The sequence below is a fragment of the Capricornis sumatraensis genome, chromosome 13 (genome assembly GCF_032405125.1).
Source record: "Capricornis sumatraensis isolate serow.1 chromosome 13, serow.2, whole genome shotgun sequence".
Lineage (NCBI taxonomy): Eukaryota > Metazoa > Chordata > Mammalia > Artiodactyla > Bovidae > Capricornis > Capricornis sumatraensis.
In genome coordinates, this window is record NC_091081.1 from 25,955,637 (window position 1) to 25,980,339 (window position 24,703).

General features: G+C 39.2%; 1 protein-coding gene across 1 annotated transcript in view; it reads left to right on the top strand.

Moving 5' to 3' along the window:
* Positions 1–24,703, top strand: part of LAMA4 (laminin subunit alpha 4) — a 145,180-nt gene that overhangs the window by 12,288 nt on the left and 108,189 nt on the right. The window lies entirely within an intron of this gene.

Genomic DNA, 24,703 nt, shown 5'->3' on the forward strand with positions numbered 1-24,703 from the left:
GGATGATGTGACTTTGGGGAGGGAGGAGTATGGTCTCTGATATAAACTAGAAAGATACTGACAAGAGATTTGGAAGAGCTAGTTCCCCAAAATGAAAATTGCCAAGGCTAGTCCCAGGGACGGGGGAGCCTGGTGGGCTGCCGTCTATGGGGTCGCACAGAGTCGGACACGACTGAAGCGGCTTAGCAGCAGCAGCAGCAGTCCTCAAGCTAGTACTTTTCTAGAGGGAGCTGAGATTTGCAGGAAAGTGCTCTTGAGACAGAGTCTCTGTCTCTTCCTGCATCAGTGGAGTAGTCCCCATCCTCCTGGACAATTCCAGGTCTCCCTGAGGCAGCCTCAGCCCTTTTATAACAACCTTACAGGACAGCTGTCATTCTTTTAATGCCTAAGCACCTGCTTAGCACTTGCAGTGTCCTAGGCATTGTTTGAGACACTCTATTATTAGTTTTGATCATAACATTAGGAGGAAGTTACTACTGTTAGCACTAGTCTACAGATGAGGAAACTGAGTCATATAGAAGCTGAATAAAAATTGAGTAACTCACTCAAGGTCACAACTCAGGGAATCTGACTCCAAGCTTTTGTCTTGTAAATATCCTCTAACATCTGTTTCTAAATCTCAGAGTGTCTTACAGTTGCTCAGCTAACAAGGGTCCCCGGTATCATCCAGGAATGCCAGAGTGGTCTTAGTAGCTGATGAGTTTATTTAAAGAACATTAAATTAGTGGTATGTTTATACTTTGACTTGTTTTTCAAGTTCCAGAGTAAACTCACTCTATCATCTCGATAACAATGGGAGGTTCTTCTTTGGGCAGAAGAGCCTTAAAGATTGACATAATATCTGAATGTGTATGTATTTATTTATCTCCACCTAAGCTAAACATTAAGTCGCTTCAGTGGAATCCTGAGTTTACATTAGGAACCTATAACTTGAAAGAACTTGATAGAAAGGTAAAGAAAGAACTTGAACTGTAGTAAAGGCAAGTCTCAGGGGAAATGATTAGACAAAGTATGTCCACTATACGAAAACTGAGTGAAGGCTTAGAAACTGTTTATCTTTAATTTTTTTTCTCTATAAATGACAGTATGGAAAGAAAGGGAGCTAAACTGCAGGTTTCAAGTCAGACCTAAAAGACATATAGGCTGTTAAGTTCTTTCCTAGAAATTTTCAAGCACTATATATTACTAAAATCACATGTCTGAAATAAGTGAGTTACTCATTCAGCTCAAAGTGGCTGAGAGCTGAGAGGAACCAGGCCAGGCATCAGTGACTCCGTCTGGAACAAACCCAGGTAGTCTCTGCCCTCCTGAACTAGGACAGCTCTGCGAGTAGTCACTTGTGGGGTCTGTTGTTAACCTTGGAGAAAGGAAGGTGTCAGAGCAGTGCTTCCCCAGACTGTCAGGCCCAAGAATCTCTACTGCTCCTCCTGCTCCTCTAGTCTCTGGTTTGGAGCTGCTTTGCTCACTGGAGTAAAGTTTGCTTGGGCTGCCATGACGTTATAGCACAGACTGGGAGATTTAAACCATAGAAATTTATTTTCTCACCTTTCTGGAGCCTAGCAGTCTGGAGTCAAGTTGTCAGGATTGGTTTCTGGTGAGAGCTCTCTTCCTGACTTGTAAGTAACCATCCTCTCTCTGAGTCCTCACATGGCCTTTATTCTGTGCACATGCAGAGAGAGAGAGAGAGAGATCATCCTCTTTCATAAAAACACCAGTTCTATCAGATTAAGGACTTATCCTTATGATCTCACTCAACCTTTATTACCTCTTTATATGCACTCCATCCAAATACATTGATATCATGCACAGAACTTTAACATATGAATTGGATGGGGGTAGGGCAGGGAGCAGTACACACCACTGAGTCAATAACACCTACCAAGGGAAGTATGTTATGCAGTATCTCAGTTTTTCATGAGGCCCAGTAATTTATAACAGCAAAACAGAGCTTCTGATAAAATAATGTGTTACCACTCTGTATTAACTTCAGCCAAAAGCAAAACAAACACAAAAATTTAGCATTTCAGTTCAGTTGTATGTTTCTGTGAGCATGTCACAATTAATTTTATTAGATATTTTGAAATATGAAGAGCAGTATATTCAGTCCTATACTGCCACTTTGTATTCCTTAGGTGTCCAGAGACACCTGATTGATCAGCATCAATGTTTTCATTTTATTATTTTCAAAGGATACCTACTACCTCAGCAAGTTGCTTTGTATGCTACAAGGATGCATAGAACACAGTCAAAGAGATAAAACAAGTAACTAATCGTGTACGACAACTAAATTGGTATGTTATCAAAACTCTTACTTAGGAGGGTTTAGAAGGAATATTCACTTCCAGTGGGAAGTTCATAGGTGACTTCATGGAACAGGTGACATTTAAGTTGAGTCTTTAAGACTGAGGAAAATTCAGGCTGAGGGGATCAGATAAATAAAGAACAAAGACACAAGGTTCTTCTGAAAAGGCAGATAGTCCAAATTGGTGGGACTGGACAACAAGGAGTCACTGAAGATTTCAAAGCATAAAGAAGCTCAATGAGAATTCATCAACATTGATCTGGAAAGGAGCTATTGGATGGATAAGGCAGTAGGCAACAGGGAGCCTGGAACCAGAGTAACTTATATCATGTATTGGTAATTGTCCACGAGAAAGTAAGAAGGGTCTGGATTTAGATGGTGGCCATGGTCTGCAACAGAGGAAACAGATGCTGGGATCATTGCAGAGATTTTATTAGATGACTTGCCATGTTTTGGAGAGCAAGGATGACAGAGGAGTCAGAGGTGCTACTGTAGAATTGTACTGTATTATTGCAATACAATTGTAGAACTGTAAATACATCATAGGAAAAAATCTCTTTAGAGACCTTTTAACACAAGACCTACTAAATCAGTAGCTTTCAAACTGAGGCTTCATGGAAATGTCCTGCCTCAGGTACAACTTGGGGTGTGGGAGCGTGAGCAGCAAGAGGCAGGGGCTCTGCTTCCTTTAACCAGTGTATCTTTTTAATCAGTTTCATAGGTGAATTCTATATGAGATTTCCCTCATGTAGAAAGAGAAAAAGGAAATTCTTTCCTCCACAATGTTTGAGAATCATCATACTGGGGGCTTCCAAGCTGATATTCTAAATCATGACAGATCTCCAAAATGTTGCCCAAAATCTCATTCAAATCAGTGCTTCCTAGGCAGTATCTCAGTGTTACACACACCTGCCTCAGAGTCACTGTGTACTGCTGATTACACAGAGCTTCTGGTGCTCTGAGCACCTCTGCTGCAGCTCCAAACACAAGCTAGAAATCTCTAAACAATTGGTGCTCTCCTAAGAGATATTTTTATGCATCCTGTTCCTGTCAGAAGATATTTCTGACCCTTTCCTAGGAAATAGGAAATCCCACTTTTGTCTCAGTTATTACCTGGGAATGCTGAGCAAAACAGCAAATGAGTTTTGCAGGGTGGTACTGGAGGGTGGTATTGGGCAGAGCAGATGATGGTATCTTTCAGTCCTCATAGGAACAGTCAGACGTTTGCATGGTTCTTACTTTTCTAAACCAATTATTTTATCATTATTAACATCATCTTAACTTAAAATCTAACCACCCTTTCTCACCTGCACTCTGACTTAAAAAGATAACTCTTGGTCTTACTTTCCCCTCTCTCAACACAGGATTACAACCATCTGGAGTCCTTCATCTCCAAAGGCCAAAATGCTTCCATTATGAATGCTATGTCTACTAAAAGGAAGAAAATAAATACTTTAAACTTTATCTTTTTTTATTTGAATAAAAAAGTGACACCTGAAACTTTTCACAGTGTCTTTAAGGCGAGCTGCCAGATATTTTATTTTGCTTTATGGCAAATATTCAGAATACTGAGACAGAATTGATCTTCTGATAAATTAGGAAAGCTCCCTATATATCTCAACCAAAGTTTAAAGACCACAGCTTTCAAAAAGCTGCTGACATTGGACAACTGTTATTTACAAATGAAAAATAATGGAATTTCCAATGACTAACTTAATCAAAAAACAATGTTAATACTTAAAAGCTTCTGTGATTTACAAGATATATTCATATATATTTCCACCTTTATTCCTTGCAAACCAGGCAGGCTAGCTATTATCAGTCTAATTTATATCAATATGTTAATGTTAGGCTTCTCTGGTGGCTCAGACAAAAAAGAATCTGCCTGCAATGCCAGAGACTGTGGTTCCATCCCTGGGTCAGGAAGATCCCCTGAAGAAGGGAATGGCTACCCACTCCAGTATTCTTGCCTGGGAAATCCCATGGACAGAAGCTACAGTCCCTGGGTTACAAAGAGCTGGACATGACTGAGCTACTAACACGTTCACTTTCCAAAATGTGGACATGTTAAATAATTTGCTCCAAGTTTCATAGCATGGAACAAATATGAAACAGCAGGAAGGTTTACAGAATTCTAGATCATTAGGATGGGAAGAGCCTAGAAAGCATCGTGCCACAAATATCATGAAGCTAAGTCACTTCCTCAAGGTTTCCAGAACTGGAACCAACCCAAGTTTCCTGACTTTTAGAGCAGTCTTTTTGTCCTACTGAATCACAGCATGGGCACCACAACCAGGCCAAATAATAGGGGTGAGGAACATCTAGTGATCTGTGTGTTGGGATATTAAACAAGTTGGATCAGACAAGAGCGTATCCATGTTCACTTTCTTGTTGTGACATATCACCGTTGATGCCTTATTCCCAAATAATTTAACTACTAAGATATTAGAAATTCCCTTAGCTTTTGATCAGTATATTTATCCAAATTTTGAATTTAATTTATAACCACACTACTCGTAGCTTCTTTCATTTCAAGAATTTTTGCTTAGGCCCCATATGGCTACTGATCTCTTCAATTATGCTTTCAGCACCTATACTTAAAAAGAAAGCTTTCAAGTGCAGTAAGATTTCAGAATTTCCGGCTAGAGTTTTTCTGATGGTCATATAAAAATAAACAACACATCCTGGATCTCAAAAGGAGGAAAGAAAAAAGATCTACTTCAAAAATGAACAATGACCCTTTTGTTTTAAAACAATTGAAGAACTAAGTTTAAAAGTTCCCAGACCACATTATGTCTGCTTTTCCTGCTGCACACAGTCATCATTCAGGTTTCCACAGGACTTTAAGAAATTTCCCTATCATGATGCAAAACAATTACAAGCTGAGAAATTAATGAAGAAAATTAAATGTGTGCTGGCACCAAAGTGGTCTCTTCTGGCAGTTGCACTCCACTGTGACTGTCCCAAACTGTTTTGTAACAGTTCTGAGTTTCAGCATCTCCATTTTTACCTGTGGAGCTTATCTCAAAGCCAAGTCACCCTACTTTTCTAACAGAAAGTTTCTCAAGGACAATCTACCAATTCCCAACAGAACTATGGTTAGTAAAATCCAGGGACTGCCCCTGGAATCCAACCTGCTAGGCTCCTCCGTCCATGGGATTTCCCAGGCAAGAATACTGGAGTGGGTAGCCATTTCCTTCTCCAGTGGATCTTCCCGACCCAGGGATTAAACCTGCATCTCCTGCATTGGCAGGCGGATTCTTTACCACTGAACCACCAGAGAAGTACCCCCCACCTCCACACACAAAATCCAGGGATTTCCCCAGAAATAGCACTGCTTAGATGTGCCCTGAGTCTAACAGGGAATGAGAAATAAGAAAGACTTCAGGGGGTTAGGGCAGCCCCCAAGTAGTCAGCAAAATAAGGTCTCTAGGAGGCAGAACAGCTCTAACCTGCTGCGCACTCAATGGTTCACTTTCAAAATAGTGGGCACCATTATCCCTTGTTATCCTCCCTATCTTTGTTGTGGGAAAGATCCTCAGTATGGTGAAAGTAATACTGTATTTAAGAAAATATAAATATATTTGTAAGATTGAGTAATTATCTTTATGGGGGAAGGATAATACTCTTTTTTAAGGTGCTTAAAATCTCTGGGCTTTATTAAAGGGCTGGGCTCTTCCTACTCTCAAAGACTCTCTGTGATTATTTTGGCAGGTGAAGCACATTTTCCCTGTGACCTGTGTTTTTGGACCTGCAATATATCAAAATGTTCAGTGGAAATAAGCGTTTTGTTGTTTTTTTTCTGCAGAACATCTTTTTGTCTGCTCTCCCATTCAATTGTTTTGAAAGCTAACAAGTGTTGTACCCTTGTTTTGATTTTAAGACATTGTATCTTCATCTCTGATTATCTAAACTGTTTTGATTTTCCTTTGATTACAGTCTCTCTTTTTTAAATCTGCTAACATAAATTCATCTAGAAAATGTGCTCTCTCCTCAAAGTCATGAGTCAGCATGGATTTCCTTGGAACTTAGCTCACATCATCTAAGAAATTTACAAACTTTTTAAAAGGAGAAAAAACTGAAATAGCAGTCAAAGCTTTAAATGAGGATAGAATTTTGCTCTGTTTCAACCGTTCAGTGACTGGGCTATTGACAGTAGAGTAATAAAACCCAAGTGCACAAGGTTCTTGCTTTAATTATTAATAGAGTCTCAATCAATTAAATCAATCTTGTAGCTACTGAGAGGGCCATACAACCAAGTATTTCTATTATCATGCTTTGGCTCATCTCACTTTTGTGTAAAATGCATTAGATAGCAGAATGAAAGAGGATAATATGAAAGTATTCTCTTCTTATAGTTGAATGGCATTATCCCTATGCACAAATTTTGACTTGGAAATTATTGTCAGTTCCAAACTCCTAACTCCTAGCTACATAACAGTTTTTTATGGGATCCCGGTGACCACAAGGAATTAATGAGGCTTCTAGGCATACCTAACACTTAGTTCAGGGTTTAGGGCATGTCTCCAGTGTTATCTATGAAAACAGAAGGTGGTGTAGACAGAAAGTGGTATCTCTGTGTGAGTATACTATAAGCCAGAAGGTTGCTGAAGATGTCACATGAGTTTAATCACTAATATTAAACTCATCCTTCCAAAGAAGATCCCAGAAAGTAAAAAAAAAAAAAAAAAGTCATTCCATCTGTTGCCTTGTATTGAAGGTTACTGGGGGCTGGGAGGAAGGCAGCAGGGAGGATGTCTACTTGAAGCAATAAAACAATGAGAGGAATATGAGTGCTAGCCTCTCTGCCTTATGCGAAGTGATTAAAAACGGACCTGTGTTTTCCAGCCTTTCAGCTTCAGTGTTCTCTTTCAAGAAAACCCTGCACAGATGCTACCTCCTCTGAAGAATCATTCTTGATCCACTACCCACCTCCAGGTTAAAAGTAAATTTCCCTTCCTCTTCCCTCTCTCAGCATTTCTCTGTACTTCTCCTATATTATGACTCTTAACACCTTCTACTATATATTATAGTAAGGTACATGTATACCTTAAATGCCCCAACTAACCTCCTGGAGGCCAGAAGTATCCATAATTCATCTTCTGGTTCCCCAAATTGCCTGGCCAAGTGCCTTCAGGATAATAGTTGCTCAAGAAAATAGTTTGTGCTTTCCTTATTTGTTGAATACCTGCTTTGTGCCACACACTAAACCGGGCCCTGGGTAAACAGTGCTACATCAAAGAGAGGCACAGAGCGAATACATGACCATACCAAACACTGAAAGCCAAAATGGTGCTGAGCATTCTATTTGCGGCACATGTGCATTCTGACATAATCCTGTCGTATACTCCTGATGAACAAATCAGCATTGTGAACCATGGCGTCCCTAGGCTGTTCATTCCAGGAGCTCTGTGCCATGGGCAAGAATGCCTTTTAAGCTAAAAGCTTTGTCTTTCCCACTGTATATGGAAAAATTGACTATGCACTTTCATGGAGAAGGTCTAGCTAAGAAATGTTTATATTGGAACAAGCCCCATCTCTAAATCTGGGCTTGTTGTTGAATGGTATTTTGTTTCCTTGGATCAGGGAAGGGGTCTGGAAACATCTGTAACTAAACGATCGCTTTAAAATCAGTACAATTTTCCCCGCCTTATATGACAGATAACAAAATTATTTTAAATCAAACACTCTCAGCCTTCCTCATCCATTTCCTTTCATAAATGTGTATTATTTTGCTGTCATTAAAACAGCAGTGCAGAGAAGAGATCTATGGCACTTGAGGAATTGTCATCTCTACAGTCATTTTCTTTTCCCTTTGTGTATTTTACCTTCACTTTTATAGACATGCTTTAACAGAATAACTATCTGGACCAAAACAGTAATTTGGGGACAAAATTTAAAAGCTACAAACAGATGATACCAGATTGTAAAGTGATTCTGAAACTACCCTTCAGAATTTTTACTAAAAATAAAATGTGCAGGTTATTTATGGTATTTATCAATATAAAATGGAAAGAAATAAAGATTTAAATTAAGTAGTATTTTACCAAAATCACAAAATAAAATTTTAGAGGAGGGAAGTTAGGGAGAAAAATTGTGGGAAATAATCCCAAATAAGATGAAAAGAATGGAAATTCTGTACCAACTCTGAATATCATTCATGTGCTAAAAATAATAGAACTTATGAACAGTTCGTGATATTGTAGTTAACATTCTGTGAGTATAGATTTACAACTTGTTGGAAAAGTTTTTCTGTTGTTGTTTTGTTTTAATTAGCTCCCCAAATTGAGGAGCTAAATGTTCAGGATGGTAACTCATTTGCCTTGCCTTCTGTAAGTGGTTAGTGTTTGATATATTTATTAATGAGCTGTTTGAAAACGGCCCTGTCATCAGAGTCTCTGAATAGACCACCGCTCTGAAATACTTCATTTGTGGCCTAAAAGATTCCATCCCCTGAGCCTTCTAAATGCTTGACACGTAGAGATGTAAAATGTTAGCTTAATGACTTCTACTGCTCCCCTTCTGCAAATAAGAACACTTGGGGTTAGATCACATTGTCATTTGCCTCATAAAATTTGTCTTGTAAAATACATCAAAGGCAGCATGTAGGTTCAACTTACAATCCTAAGCTTTGAGCCACTCACAAACCCTCTGTGTGGGATCTAGCCTCCTTCAGTGTTGAAGGACGAAGGTGTTGGTTTCATGGCCCAGTCAAAATGGGAGTGATGGTATTTTATTAGTATAATTTACAGGTCATAGTTTTCCTGCTAGGTGGGGCCAGATGTGTGTCAAGCTGTCATACATTCTGCCTAACCAGACATCTGCTTCTGACTCATAAAGGGAAACACCTGCATATGTTACATGAAAGGGGCATCCTTTCCCAAGGCCCATTGTCAGATCCCTCAAATGAAGCAAGGGAGGTGTCAGGGATGCAGCTGGATGTCACAAAACCAGCTTCTAACAAGAGCTGACTTCTTTAGTGAGTAATTACATTATTTGCTTCACAGTCTATTTCTATCTGCACTAAATAGAAACTGTTAAAAATTGAAACACACCAGCTATAAATTATTATATTTCAATTACAAATAATTGCCATATGCCACATCTAGTAATGCAGAGGGCTTGATGGCTGATGGATAATGTTTCCTATCTGGACTGAGCCACACACTCAGCACAAACCTGAGCGAGGTTTACAGTGTTCTCCTCCCTCACCTGCCCAACTGCTCCGTCCCGTCTCACTCCACTCCCTCACCCTCATGCCTGGGGACCGGTATTCAGACCCTTCGATGATTGATAGCACTCAGTTCTGAAATTCAGGAGATGGTACTAATGGAATACTTTTCATGAAATTCTTCATAAATCTAATAACCATGAGCAAAGTTGATTCTTACCCAGATATGCCTGGGAAAGGCAGAGATAGACAGTGTGGGCCTGTTTGCAGCCCCAGACGAGGTGTGAGCTTCAGCACAACCTTCATTTTTTTTTTTTTTCCTTTTTCCTTTGGCCATATCATGTGGCATGTGGGACCTTAGTACTCCAACCAGTGACCTGGGCACTGGAAGGCAGAGTCTTAACCACTGGACTGCCAGGGAAGTCCCACAGCCCTGCACAATTCTTAACATCACTTTTCTCATCATCATCAGAAAGAAGTGTGGTTTAGTGGAAGGTACACTAAAGGTGGCATTAACTTGCTCCATGTAACTGCCTTAGTCCCTTACTTTTCCAGGCTGCAATTTTCCAAACTTTAAATGAGAGGTTAGATGAGGGAACCACTAACATCCTCGGCAGCCCTGGAATCCTGTGATTCTGTAATGCCAAGATACATTCACTACATATTCATTAAGCACCTGCTATGCAAGGCACTGAGGATACAGCAACAAACCAGAAAAATCCAGATTCTGTTCTCAGGGAGTTAAGTCTTCTGAGGAAGAAAGCCAGTGAACCAGGTGTCACTGCTGAGCTATGTCCCATAAAGAAAGACTTAGAGCTTAATGAAGAGCTATCAGTTAAAACAGACAACCCTGGCACAGACACATCCAAAAGGAAGGGAGAAAACTAATAGCTATTGAACCCCTTCCATTGGGCTTTAAATGCACGACATTAGTTGATTCTCACAACCACTCTGGGAGATAAAATGGTGAGCGTGCCCTCTTTTTTTCAGGAAAGAAAAAAAAAAAAAAAACCAACCTGAGACCTCATGTTAAATAAGCCAGGCAAGGTTAGTAAAACTGGAATTGGAATCAGATTTCATGCTTTCCACTGCTCCAGTTTATCTCCAGGGGATTTAACTACAGTGAATTATAGCTTCTCTAAGGAACAGATTGTACTACACCATATCAATACATACAGGAGATAAAATGGTGAGGTCTAGAATCTGGGGGTATCCTCAATGCAAACATATTTAGAGGAGAGATTCACTCAACAAATATCTACTGAGCTGAATCACTGCCAGATGCGTGGTTGACATGGGGACTTGAACATGGATATACATGTGTGCACTTCTTAAAATGCCAAAGAGTAGATTTTCAACATATTCTGACAACTTGGGGTGCAAATTCTAAAGAAAAATTACCTACAGATATATGTTACAGGGGAAGTGGAGGATCTGTTAGCTGTTGAAAGAATAAGGAGAAAAAAGAGACAGAGAGAACACATTTGAAAAGAAAATTGCTCTATCTACAAAATGCTCTGAATTTAACGACTAACTGACTGCAATTCATTGAGAAATCCATCAAAATTGATACTTGAAAGGGATCCTTCCTTTGAATACAATCTCTTATCTGCTTGGATTCCTTGAAAATATGCTTTATCAATTCAACAGGGGAAGTCTGTCACTTTTCCCAGATTGTTATAAATTATGAAAGAAGGGTCCAAATATGTGAAGTGCAATCCATCTTTAGATGGTGCAGTTTCAGTCTCCAGATGGATAGAAGTCAATTTTCTAGTTCTTTTCAGTCTATAACTGGCTATTCCAAAAATATGCTTTGTTAGAGACACTCATATCCATATACTTTCTTGACTGTGGTCCCTAATAGAACCACTTAAAAATCTGTTGTCACCCCAAATTAATATTTAGGATGATTACCGCTTGAAAAAGACCTTTCCACTTCAACAAAGAATAGTTATTGTCTAAGAATTGATGAAATATATATGAATTGTAAAACTGGGTTCAGGATGTTGGAGGAGATCATGGGTGTGGTTATGGTTTTGCAGAGGTAAGTCCCAACTAGAATAAATAGGCACCCTTAAAGTCCTCCATATTGCACAGGTGGCCTAGGACACATAGCTTTACTGACAGAATAAATTAATAAGTGTAAATCAAATTGTCATTTAAACATCTTAGAAGAATCTGAAAGTTGGTGTATGTCTTAACTTAGACATACAGACATGTGAAAGGCTTCCACGTAAGATGAGGTAGCTATTAGCTGTATGGTAGAAAACAAAGGAAGAAAAAATTAAGTAAGGAATGTTCTTCTGCTTACTTTTTTAACTGTGTGTGATAATGGTACATAAGGTGAATAACAAGGAAGTTAATATACACAGGCAGCTGAATCTATTGTCATGACCACATTAGTCACTTCCTAGAGATGATATTTTAGAGACCTCACCAGGTCTAGACATGGAAATCCAATAGCCAGCCACTCTAAGTGGGACCTTTCATTTTTCTTCCTTCCTTTTGTTCTTTCTGTTCCCTTCTTTCTTTTTTTTTTTAATTTTTATTTTTACTTTATTTTACTTTACAATACTGTATTGGTTTTGCCATACATTGACATGAATCCACCACGGGTGTACATGCGTTCCCAAACATGAACCCCCCTCCCACCTCCTTCCCCATAACATCTCTCTGGGTCATCCCCGTGCACCAGCCCCAGCAATCCCACTGCTGGGCATACACACCGAGGAAACCAGAATTGAAAGAGACACATGTACCCTAATGTTCATCGCAGCACTGTTTATAATAGCCAGGACATGGAAACAACCTAGATGTCCATCAGCAGATGAATGGATAAGAAAGCTGTGGTACATATACACAATGGAGTATTACTCAGCCATTAAAAAGAATACATTTGAATCAGTTCTAATGAGATGGATGAAACTGGAGCCGATTATACAGAGTGAAGTAAGCCAGAAAGAAAAACACCAATACAGTATACTAACACATATATATGGAATTTAGAAAGATGGCAATGATGACCCTGAATGCAAGACAGCAAAAGAGACACGGATGTGTAGAGCGGACTTTTGGACTCAGAGCGGGGGTGGGGGGGGGGATGATTTGGGAGAATGGCATTGAAACATGTATACTATCATGTAAGAATCGAATCGCCAGTCTATGTCCGATGCAGGATACAGCATGCTTTCATGAGCATTTGTATCCCCTACATGTATCTTAAGAAATAAAATATTGCCCATATATCTGCAATCTCACTCCTCTCCTTTATTCTTAAATTGCCTGATTTGGTAGGTTTCAATTTATTTCTTATACTTTTCTTTATATGCATGCATCCCTACACATTATATAACATAAAATTATTTTGCATGTTTTAAAATACAATATAAATATTATACTGTTTCTATTCTATGGCTTGCCTTTTTCTTTAATATTTTTTAAAGACTTATTCATGACTGGAGGTTTTCATTTCTGAGATTTGTCAAATTGCTCTTCAAAGTTTTTACATGACTTTTCCCTCTCTTCATTCCTTCTTTACAAGTTCAAATCCACTTTTTCAACTAACATATTTTCACCATCTACTGACTATTTGTTAATTACTCTAATATTAATAGATAATAAGTATACAAAGATGAATAAGACACTATCCTTGTCAAGGAGCTCATGGTGATTTCAGGGGGACGGGGGTGGAGCATAAATTAAAACTTGCAATCGGGACTGCACTGGCAGTTCAGTGGTTAAGTTTGTCTTCCAATGCAGGGCGTACAGATTTGACCCCTGGTCAGGGAGCTAAGATTCCACATGCCTCATGGCCAAAAAACAGGAACAATGTTGTAACAAATTCAATAAAGACTTAAAAAAAAAACACTTGTAATTGCATGATCCATGTGCTCTAATGAGGTGTGTACAGAGTGCCATGTAAACACAGAGGAGGAGCAACTGAGTCTGAGACTGAGGAAAGGATTCATAGGTGATGGAGATAAAAAAGGCACTCCAAGACCCTGTTGCACAGTACATGCAAAGTCAAGGTGGTCAAGAGAATAGTATGCTGTGGGGTGGAGGAAATACGTAGTTAAATTAGAGCAGAGGGAGCTTGAACGTGAAGTGATCGTTAGAAATTGTATTGTGAAATAGGAGCCTCGTATGTCATGCTAAGGAATTTTACTTACTCATGTATGCAGTGAATAAAGAGCCATTGGGAGGTCTGAGGCAGAAAAGTAGTATGGTGAAGTTATTAAAAATTACCTCTGGTAATAAAGAATGGACCAGAAGGCAGAAAAACTGATGATCAAGAGAAGAGAGTGAAGGTCATTATGACAATCCACGAGAGAAATGCCAAGATTCTGAGCTAAACATATTAGGAACAAGGAGGAAGAGTTATTTTGCTAAATATTTCAAAGGAAGAGTGCAAACTCTAAGACATAATAGACATACAAAGGGTGACAGGAGGTGGGATCAGTCTTACCCAGGTGGCGGCAATAAGGGGCGCATTTTCTACAGAGAATTTTAAAACAGTAATAAAACTTACTAAACCACAATCTGCTTTTTATTAGCACTGTGTGCCAGCAATTCTAAATAATGTCCATGACAAAACTCTCTTCCCTAAAAAATCTTCTGTTGTCTAAGTTCTAACCAGTCGCTGTGGTAACTGTTAAGTAATATAACAAACAATATAACAATATAACAAACACGTAAGCTTCAAATTAGCACATTCCAGTTACCTTAACCTGGATAAACATTGTATCCTACACAGAAATTTATTTGGAGAACATCCAGTCCTCCTGTCCAAACAGATAGAGATATTCATTTAGAAAGTACATTTATAACAATTCAGAATTTTTTAAAGTAGTTTCTAACTCGAGACTCTAAACTCTGTGATACTTCATTTACCTCCATTTAAACCATATATTTGAAATAAACAAAGATAGCATAGTGCTTGTAAAAAAGAAGTAAAATGTGAGTACTTACACTTTGTCATTCTATATGCAAACCATTCCCTGATTCTTGCAGAGTTCACTCTTTTGGAAACATTTCCAAAAACTACATTAATGCAAAATACATTCATGTGATTTAAAAGCATTAATTGATTGCTTTTTCCTTTTATATTCCATAATCTTTATCGTTGACTGAGATATAAGAAGAAAAATAGATTAGGGAGAGAATATAATAAGATCACCATGGGATACATTTAACTCCCCGTGCTTACAGAACTGGAAAAGGACTTGTCTAACAAGCACTTGGAAACAAAAGCATGGCATAGAAGAGTGAGATCGGGGTTATGTAGCGAGTTTTGGGGACCACCAGAATATAGATGGAGGCTGAAACTGTGGGAGAAGTTGACCTCACCAAACAAAAGTATGTAGATAGAAAAGAAGGATACAAAGGTTATCTTGGGGAACACCAACCAAGTAGGAGCAGCAGAGGAAGAGGGACAACCTACCTTCCTTTCCCTCAAATGCTCCCTGACCCCAAACACTGAAAAAAGACAGGCAGGAGCAAAACCCAAAGAGGGAGTTTTCCTGCAGAGAGAAGAGAGAATTTCAAGGCAAGGGGGTAGAGGGAGGCAGAAATCTCAAAAATATTAAGTGCTGGATAAGAACAAGTAACATTGGAAAAGCAAACCCACAAAGACCTCACCTGACAGCTTTGTCAGGGCAGTTTCAGCAGCACAATGGAGACAGAGGCTGAGATCGGCATAGAAGGAAGCAGAGCCGGTGTGACTGAGTTCTCACTCACCAAGCTTGGCTGGGCAAGAATGGAGGAAAATGAAGAAGGGGAAGAGCTGAGGGAAGGTGTTCTTACAATTTGAACCTGAGGGAAGAAGTCAGGGCTCATCCAGTACAGGACCGGGCACCTAACTGTACTCTGCTTCTCCTCATCCCTACGGGTGCAAAGAGACGGGTGGCATGTTAGGGAGGGAGGCGAGGTGCTGGAACAGAGCCTGCTGGCCACAGATGTGCGAGCCCCAGAGCATGGCTAGAGGGGGAGTCTTTCCTAAGAAGAGGAACACGACGTCCTCTGAGGTGGGCAGAGGACATTAGGACAAATCACGATAAAGATGAGTTTTGAGAAAGAGAAGAGATGTAGTATGAGATTTTGCACCCAATGACCTCCATCTTCTCATTAAAAGAGGAATGGTTATCTCCTGAGATTAAAAGGATAGAGCAGCGATTTGGCATGCATTTCTCCTTTCCTACTAATTCACCACAATATTTCTTCTGTGATGCATAAACCCATGAGGAAGAGCATAAAGAATGACAGGTACTGCCAGTGACATTCTGCTTTGCATCCTGAGTGGTCCAGTGTGGAGGCAGCAATGAACTACACTGGGTACCTCAAGACAGAAACAGGTACATCTACTAGCAATGGAAATTGATGAAACACCTCAAACAGAGGACTCATCCAAGGAAGCACTGCTGCCTTCCCAGGGCACACTAAACAGGAGCCATTGTCAGTCTATAGACAGTTAAACTCAATTTCTTGTAAAAAGTAATGGTAATTTAGGCAGGCATTTGCAATCCTGTGGGCAATGATCAAATTGGAATATCTATAAAGAGCACTTAGCTCAGTACCTGGAGTCTGTCAATAAACATTAGCTGTTATTATTCACAAAAAGCAGTTGAAGAGGACAGAGATGTCTGCATCTTACAACGCTGATTCCCACTAAGCAGTTAAGGAGTCATATCAAAATCCCCTAAACCTTGTAACTCTAAAGTTATTTCTCTCTCCTTGCTCTTAAGGCTAGCCCTTGTGGTTCGCATCTCTTCCTTTCTTGGAAATGTGTCCATGGCATTTGCCCCAGTAAATTAAATAAAACTGAGTCAGTTTTCAGATATTAAAAAAAAAAATTGGCAGAGGCTATGTTGTGTAATCATAACTTGGAAGGGAAAGAGTGAAATGCACAAGCCAGCAACATGAGGCAATGTGAGGAGGACCTGGAGCAGAAAGGCAGATGCTAGCAGGAGATTTCTTTTCTTTCCTTTTTTTTTTTTTTTTAAGAAAAATTGAAGGGAAAAAAGGTAATGCTAAAGCCCCATTATGTTTTATAAGTGGTAATCACTACTATAAATGAGCAACTTAAAAAGTGTTTTGAGTAACTTTTCAAGGAGGAAATTAAAGAAATTTTCATCAGCATTAATGAACATAATCATGCTCCAATCCAACTCTTTAAAAGAAAATTTTTTATGGCTCTGGGGCTCTAAACTTTTCTTGTTTGATCCTCTTGGTTTTACAACTAAAGAGAGCTATTTATTAGCAAGCATGGTAAGTATTTCATCACAGCCTGAGTCTAGAGTTATCTACAAGTCCAAATAAGCATTTGATCAAGTACGGGGTTTGAGAACAGTTATTTGAGATCTTTGAGTGGAGTACTGGTTTCCACGCCCAAGAGAATACCAAGAAGACCTACAAAGTGTGCTGAGGAATAGCCACAGAAATACAAAGTAAATGCCACGATAAATATATCTCCACTCTACAAAATTAAACGTTAACTGTGGACAAGATAGCAACGTTGTGTTCCTCAGAATTCCTCAAGACCTAAATCAGTGGCTCTAGTTCATTTGACTATTAAATTGAGGACTGGAGAGTTTTATAAGCTTGCCAAGGTATGGCAGATAGAGCTCCTAAGCAAAAAGCACAAAGGTAGTTCTAAGAGCCAACTAGGAGAAACCAGCACCGTGGTTTGTGTTCAGCTGATACCCTAGCTTTATGATGCCAATCCTAAGAAGAAATATCTTTGAATTGGATAAACCCCTGAGGAATGTTGAAACCACTTTCCTAATCAAGCTATGGTGAAATCACTGTCAAAATCTAAAAATTAACTTCGCCTATTGAAATGTAGGGAATTTCAATGACGCAAACAAGAGCTTAAAGAGACCCAAGGGATGATACATGGGTAATTCTCTCCATATTCAAGTAAAGTCAATCAAAAAGGCAATTTTTTGCTAACTGTAACCCATTGCATAATGCATTTAACTTATTTTAGCACTTCCATTACAGTTTTGTATATGAATAATCAGAACATGTTAAGTCCTATCAAAAAAAAAAAAATAGAGGCAAAGTTATCAATAACTTAATTAAGGACTGCTTTCCATGACAGATACTTTATCTTTTGTTTTTATAGATATAGAAAAAAATAGCCTGTGAGATGCCTGCATGCATGCATGCTAAGTCACTTCAGTCGTGCCTGACTCTTTGTGATCCTATGGACAATATGCAGCCTGCCAGACTCCTCTATCCATGGAGATTCTCCAGGCAAGAATACTGGAGTGGGTTGCCATGCCCTCCTCCAGGGAATCTTCCCAACCCAGGGATCAAACCCACATCTCTTATGTCTCCTGCACTGGCAAGTGGGTTCTTTACCACTAGTGCCACTTGGGAAGCTTGTGAGATGCCTAGCCATGTAATAAGTTAATATGTTCTTAGAAGTCACTCTTCCCCAGCAAAGGCTAAATTGACTGATTTTTATTTTTTAATATTTATTTTTATCTATGTATCTGGTTGTACTGGGTCTCAGTGGCAACACGTGGGATCTTCGATCTTCGTTCCGCATGGGGGATCTTTTAATTGCAGCATATGAGATATTTAGTTAAGGCACGCAGGATCTTTTTTAGTTGCAGCACATGAGAAGTAGTTCCTGACCAGAGATTGAACCCAGGCCCCTTGCACTGACAGCCCAGGGCCTTAGCCACTGGACCAACAAGGAAGTCCCTAAATTAACATTGTTAAATATATTAAACTACTGGTTGCTATTAGGTCCCTAGATACTGTCTGATTTTAATTCTTCTCAAGTTTTAAACAGATGGACCTCAGCATTGTGTAAGATCCGGAGACCCTTGAGTAAAAGCACAAAGCTTTAGATCTTTAATTAGCATAACATTCGACCTTAAGGTGACTAAATTTTAAGGTGACTCACACATTAAAAATGAAAAAAACATGGAAATCACTAAAACTAGAGGTAAAACCATTGTAACCTGGAAACAAGAGAAAAGTGGATTGATTATGCCCATAAAAAAATCGAATCAGGAAGGTAACTGAATGTGGGCTGTTAAATTTTAAGAATACTAATTTAGAAGATAGCAGTGACTCTGTATGTAAGTGAATGAATTTAGAGAAAAAATTTTTTAAAGGTTTCCACATTAAGTCTTAGTAAATTAAAGCAAAAATTAACGAATCAGAATGTTAGGAGTCCAATTCAGAAAGCAAGATGAGTTGAAACATTTGTAAAGTGTTTGTAGATCCTTGGTTGAAGACACAATACAAAAATTCCTATAATAGGTCAAATCCTATTAAAAGAGGCAGAGGGCTGTGGAGTATGCTCTCGGTAATGGAATCTTATTATCATTAATTCATTATTTGTTGGAACTGGAGATGAGAGTCTGTTTCTCTCTGAGCAGGGTCATCAAGTCTACTCAGAGATCTCAAGATATATCTCAGTCTCTCAGATGACAGCTTCAGGCTCCTTCTAAGTCTGGTCACTTTTGCCATTGTTAGTTTTTTAATGGGTGACTGGAGACCTCAGATTCCTACAGAATGCTATTAGACCATTTAAGCTGTTTAGTCAACTGGGCTTTTCAACAGTAATTTTGAAGGTCCTCAGTTCAGTTCAGTCCCTCAGTCATGTCTGACTCTGCGACCCCATGAACCTCAGCCCGCCAGGCTTCCCTGTCCATCACCAACTCCTGAAGCTTGCTCAAACTCTTGTCCTCAAGTCAGTGATGCTATCTGGTGGTCCTAGAGATTCAGTATCTATGTGAAAGCAGTGGCTTGTAGCCAACTCCAATTAATTGGCTCCTCTGTGATATTATTTGGAACACACAGTGAGATTCTTGTGAGTTTTTAACTTGAAACAGTATTACTTTGCTTGGTATTCAATTTATTTGATAACTCCAAGAGATTTTTAGGAATTGGTCACAACCAAAGGATGCAGACTGAACTGTACTTCAAAAGACTACAATTTAAGAACTTTTAAGAAAATTCAAAACATATGATGACAGTATTGTTGGTTTAAGTCTAGTGTTTTCAAGGGGATTTCTTTCAATGAGGACAAAAATGATCAGCTGTATAAATGTTATCCTCTTTGTTAAGAAACAATCTTAATTATAACTATATATAGTTAAATAATTAACATTGTGATTATGTGATGAACCTCTGGAAATAATGCCTTCTGCAGGGATATCAACATATATATATATATACTGTCATTTTGAGTTCTAAGTGGCACATAAATATACCACACTAATTTCTTCCTAAGGACCACCTAGTTCTAATTTCTATAAATATAAAATTAGTCAAGTACACATACATTGATTTTTACTCCAAGTCAGACATCACACTAATCATAACAAAGTAAGCAAATGGCAATTTTAACTCTTATTCTTCAAAGGCAGAAGTAAATGTTATTGATTAATCCAATCTCAGTGTCAGAGCAGGAAGCAAGCTGTGTTTTAAGAGTGGCTTAATAGTGGAGAGCTGTAAAAGGTCTACAAGTGATTTAATGGAAAGAATTGGTCAAAACAACAATGTGGCTGAAGTAACTTGCTTAGAAAGTAAATATTCTCATTCAGTGGCTTTTATATATTAATAATTGGATATATTTTTAAGCATGTACCTTTTTTTTTTAATTTTCTGGGGCTTAAATGAGAGATTTTACATTTTTATTCATTGTAGCCTGCTTTGGATTTGCTGTTTATAATGGCAAAACATTGGAAATAACCTGAATGCCCAACAAAAAGGGTTTGATTAGCATATATTATGGTATACCAGATGGTTAACAGCTCAAACTGATAGTCAAAAAATGGATCTAATTTCTGGGTCCACCATTTCTTATCTGTGCTATTTGATCTGGGAACAATTACTGTAAGCCACACAGACCTGATCAGCAAAATGAATGTAATAGAAGCTACCTCATAGGGCTATGGTGGGATAAAAACAAAAGACCTATACAATATGACCAAAGCAGTGACTTAAGCATGGCAGATATTTATGCTCAATTAATTTATAATGTAAATGAAATACTTTAAAATTTACTTATTTACAAGGGGCAACATGGTATAGTAGAGAAGCAAGATTCGGGTCAGTCTGAACCCCTTACAAATCTATGTGATACTGGATACATTGCTAATCTTCTCTCACTCTCAGTTTGTTCACTGCTAAACTCCAAGTGCTGTGCTCTGCTGTGCTGTGCTTAGTCGCTCAGTTGTGTCAGACTCTTTGCAACCCCATGGATTGTAGCCCACCAGGCTCCTCTGTCCATGGGGAGTGGGTTGCCATGCCTTCCTGCAGGGTATCTTCCCAACCCAGGAATTGAACCGGGGTTTCCTGCATTGCAGGCAGATTCTTCACTAGCTGAGCTACCTAAGGGAGTGAGTGAAGTCGCTCAGTCGTGTTCAACTCTTTGCGATCCCATGGACTGTAGTCTACCAGGCTTCTCCGTCCATGGGATTTTCCAGGCAAGAGTACTGGAGTGGGTTGCCATTTCCTTCTCCAGGGGATCTTCCTGACCCAGGGATCGAACCCAGGTCTCCTGCATTGCAGGCAGATGCTTTACCCTCTGAGCCACCAGGGTACCTGGGAAGCCCAAAATGCAGATACTTACATCTAATTCACAGAGTTGCTGTGAAAAGTAAATACTATAACATGGATATAGTACTCATCACAATACTTGGTACATAGACTTTCAGTAAATAGTAATTATATTATGATTATCATCATTATTGCAATTATCATCCTTGTTATTATCATCAATTTTTTAAAAGTTGTGGCACCATGCCAGAAGGTACAAATCCCCCGAGTGCTCTCTAAATCACCCACCCACGTGTTATACAGTTGTCTACTGTACGTCAATCTTAGAAAGACAAGAGGATTCAGGGTGGCATTGAAAAATTGATTGTAAGACTTCTCCTCTTGCTTACACACACATGTATATACACAAACACATCTTTGTTTAGTGAATTCTGAAGAATACTTTCAAGGGAAGCAGACAGGTAATATTTTCTTTGTGAGAAGACTATTCGGCTTTCAGTTCAGTTCAGTCGCTCAGTCGTGTCCAACTTTTTGCAACCCCATGAACCACAGCACGCCAGGCCTCCCTGTCCATCACCAACTCCCAGAGTCCACCCAAACCCATGTCCATTGAATCGGTGATGCCATCCAACCATCTCATCCTGTGTCATCCCCTTCTCCTCCTGCCCTCAATCTTTCCCAGCATCAGGGTCTTCTCAAATGAGTCAGCTCTTCGCATTAGGTGGCCAAAGTTTTGGAGTTCCAGCTTCAATATCAGTCCTACCAATGAGCACCCAGGACTGATCTCCTTTAGGATGGACTGGTTGGATCTCCTTGCAGTCTAAGGGACTCTCAAGAGTCTTCACAGGCCTCTAAACATCACAGGTCTTGGATTACTTAAAAGATTGTTAAGCAGGAGCAAAACTAAAAAAAATAGCCACATTTTCATTCTTAAAAATATCACAAAGGTCAATTTTGTCAGTTTCTATAGAATTTCAAGAAGAGATTTAATAAAAATTAACAGAACTTTCTGGGGGGAAAATGATGAAATGTTTTTACATGAAAGAATTAAACACTCTTCCTAAGGATACTCAAGCTTCTCTTGAACCATTTAACAATCTACCATTCCAAGAAATCCTCTGAAGTTCTACAATACAAAGTCTAAGGTATCAAGTGTATGGGGTCTAGTAATGGCATCAGAAGCTCCCCATTTCCAGGATTTTTATTATCCAATAGTGGTGCCTTCATGTGAATTTTTAAATGGTGCCTCCCGTCTGGATAGATGAGTTAGAAAATACAATCCTTCCAGGTGTACAAAACCCAGCAACAAAGGAGCTGGCCAGGCTTCCAACTTTTGGTGCCTCTCAGCAGGGGGCCAAATGACTGTTCCACACAACCTTGTCCCTGCCTCCCTTGTCTTCCCATCTCTCACAGTATGAGACCTGAGCCAAGACATCTTTCACATAAGGTCAGAGCCTTTGCCTAGTGGGTGGGTAAGCAGATAATGACAGAGTGAAGTCACCTCCTAAACTTAGCATAAAGTAAAGATTTCATCTAGTACACAGTCTAGGTAGTGGTTGCCTGGACTGTGATGAGAAAGACTGCACCCCCAATGCAGCCCCAGGAGACAGCAGTGAGTGGGTTAGCAGGATTAATCACTGGTTTCCAACAGCATGTATGCCTCAGATGTCCTATCCTAATCCAAACCATTCAAATCACAAGGGTTCATTGAGCAATGACAGTGTACAAATCACTGTTGAGTGCCTCTTTGAAATAATCTTTTCAAACCTCGTCTCACAAAGAAATTTCATGGGGTCTTTTAAAAATACATATCCCTCAATTTTTTTCAGCAAACCTAAAATTATTCTAAAATACAAAATCTTCCCCTTTTTTTGTTGCTTTTTGGGTTTTTTCCTATGTTGTGATAATTTTAGTTTTTTGTTTTTTTTAAATGAGTCTCTTAATTTAGGTAGGGCCTCAGGGATATAAGAGATTAGTCACTGTCATATTTAAAATGATGCATTCATTCAGGGCAAATCTTAACTTTCTTTGTCTACTTCAGAAGAAAGAGCTGCAAGAATGCCTAAAAGACTTGAGCTACTACCAATTTAAAACACCCTTACAGAAATTTGATTCCTTGGGTCACAGGAAGGTCTTTACTATAGCTGATGGTACAAGTGGAGCTTTTCATGTACTGCTTCCAGACTCTCTGCCACCACCAGTGTGTTTTTCTGTTTCAAATACACCTCCGGTCTCTGCCCCACTCCTTGGAAGGCATAGAAACAGAGGCCAGAATGGTGGTTACAGAGGCTGGGATGGGAGACAGGCAAACTGAGAGAGGCTGGTCAGAGTAAAACTTCCAGTTAAAAAGCTAACAAATTTGGGTTATCTAATGTACAGTTAGTAATACTGTATTATACATTTGAGAGTTGCTGAGAGCAAATCTTACATATTTTCACCACAAAAAAGAAATGGTAATTATGTGACAAGATGGAGCTGTTAGCTAATGCTATGGTGGTAATCATTTTGCAATCCATACTATCAAATGAGCATGTTGTATATCTTAAACTTCAGTTCAGTTCAGTTCAGTCGCTCAGTTGTGTCTGACTCTTTGCGACCCCATGAATCGCAGCACGCCAGGCCTCCCTGTCCATCACCAACTCCCGGAGTTCACTCAGACTCACATCCATCGAGCCAGTGATGCCATCCAGCCATCTCATCCTCTGTCGTCCCCTTCTCCGCCTGCCCCCAATCCCTCCCAGGCTCAGAGTCTTTTCCAATGAGTCAACTCTTTGCATGAGGTACAATGTTATATGTCAGTTATATCTCAGTAAGGCTAGGGGAAAGAGTTAAACAATTTTTAAAATATAATATTTATTTTATTAAAAAATGTAGATTCTTTTGCTTCACCATCAGACCTACTGAATCAGAAACTCCCCAAATCAAATGTCCTTAACTTAGGCAGTTAGAAAACTCAGAAACCACTGGTTTGGAGGCTCCTGAGATAACTAATACTAAGCCCTTCACTACTGTTATCCATTCCTCTTATAATTAAAAATTTTACCATATGTGAAATTAGGTGGTCTGAATTAAATGCTTGCTACAGCAATTTTAGCTTCTTTTCCTCTCTTTTGTTCCCTAGTGGAAACTGAAAAAAGGCTTATCATCAACTATAAAGTCTCCATTATAAACTGGTCCCCTCTCAGCCTTTTCACTTAGAAAGAATTTCTTCACCTTTTTTTATTTAAAAAAAAATGTCATTGTGCTCTATTAAACTTATTTCAAATGGAATATATTAAATTTTAGTTTTAGGACTACAGTGTTTTTATACTGTGAATGGTATCTAGTGAGTCTCTAGAGAGAAACAAGCAAGAGGAAATGGCTTTGTGTAACAGTCAGGGACCTCAGCCAGATACAAGAAAAGTTTCCTGGTCAAAGGACAGTACAAACTACAATGAGTCAATGGCGGGTGTGATGGGAACCCTCTTACTTTGTAAGTTTGTGGAAACAACCCAGATTCTTATCTGTCTGGAATTCTTTAGATGTAAATCTGTCTGATAGGCAAGGACTGAACTTCCAGACCTGTGACGGCATGGCATTTCTGCCTTGCAGCGCTGAAACATTCCAAAGAAATGCAAAATACATATCTATAAGCCAGGAACCATGGCATAAACGAGGAACAATCTCATAGTTCTCAACCTGACTCCTAGTGACATTTGGGGAGGGCC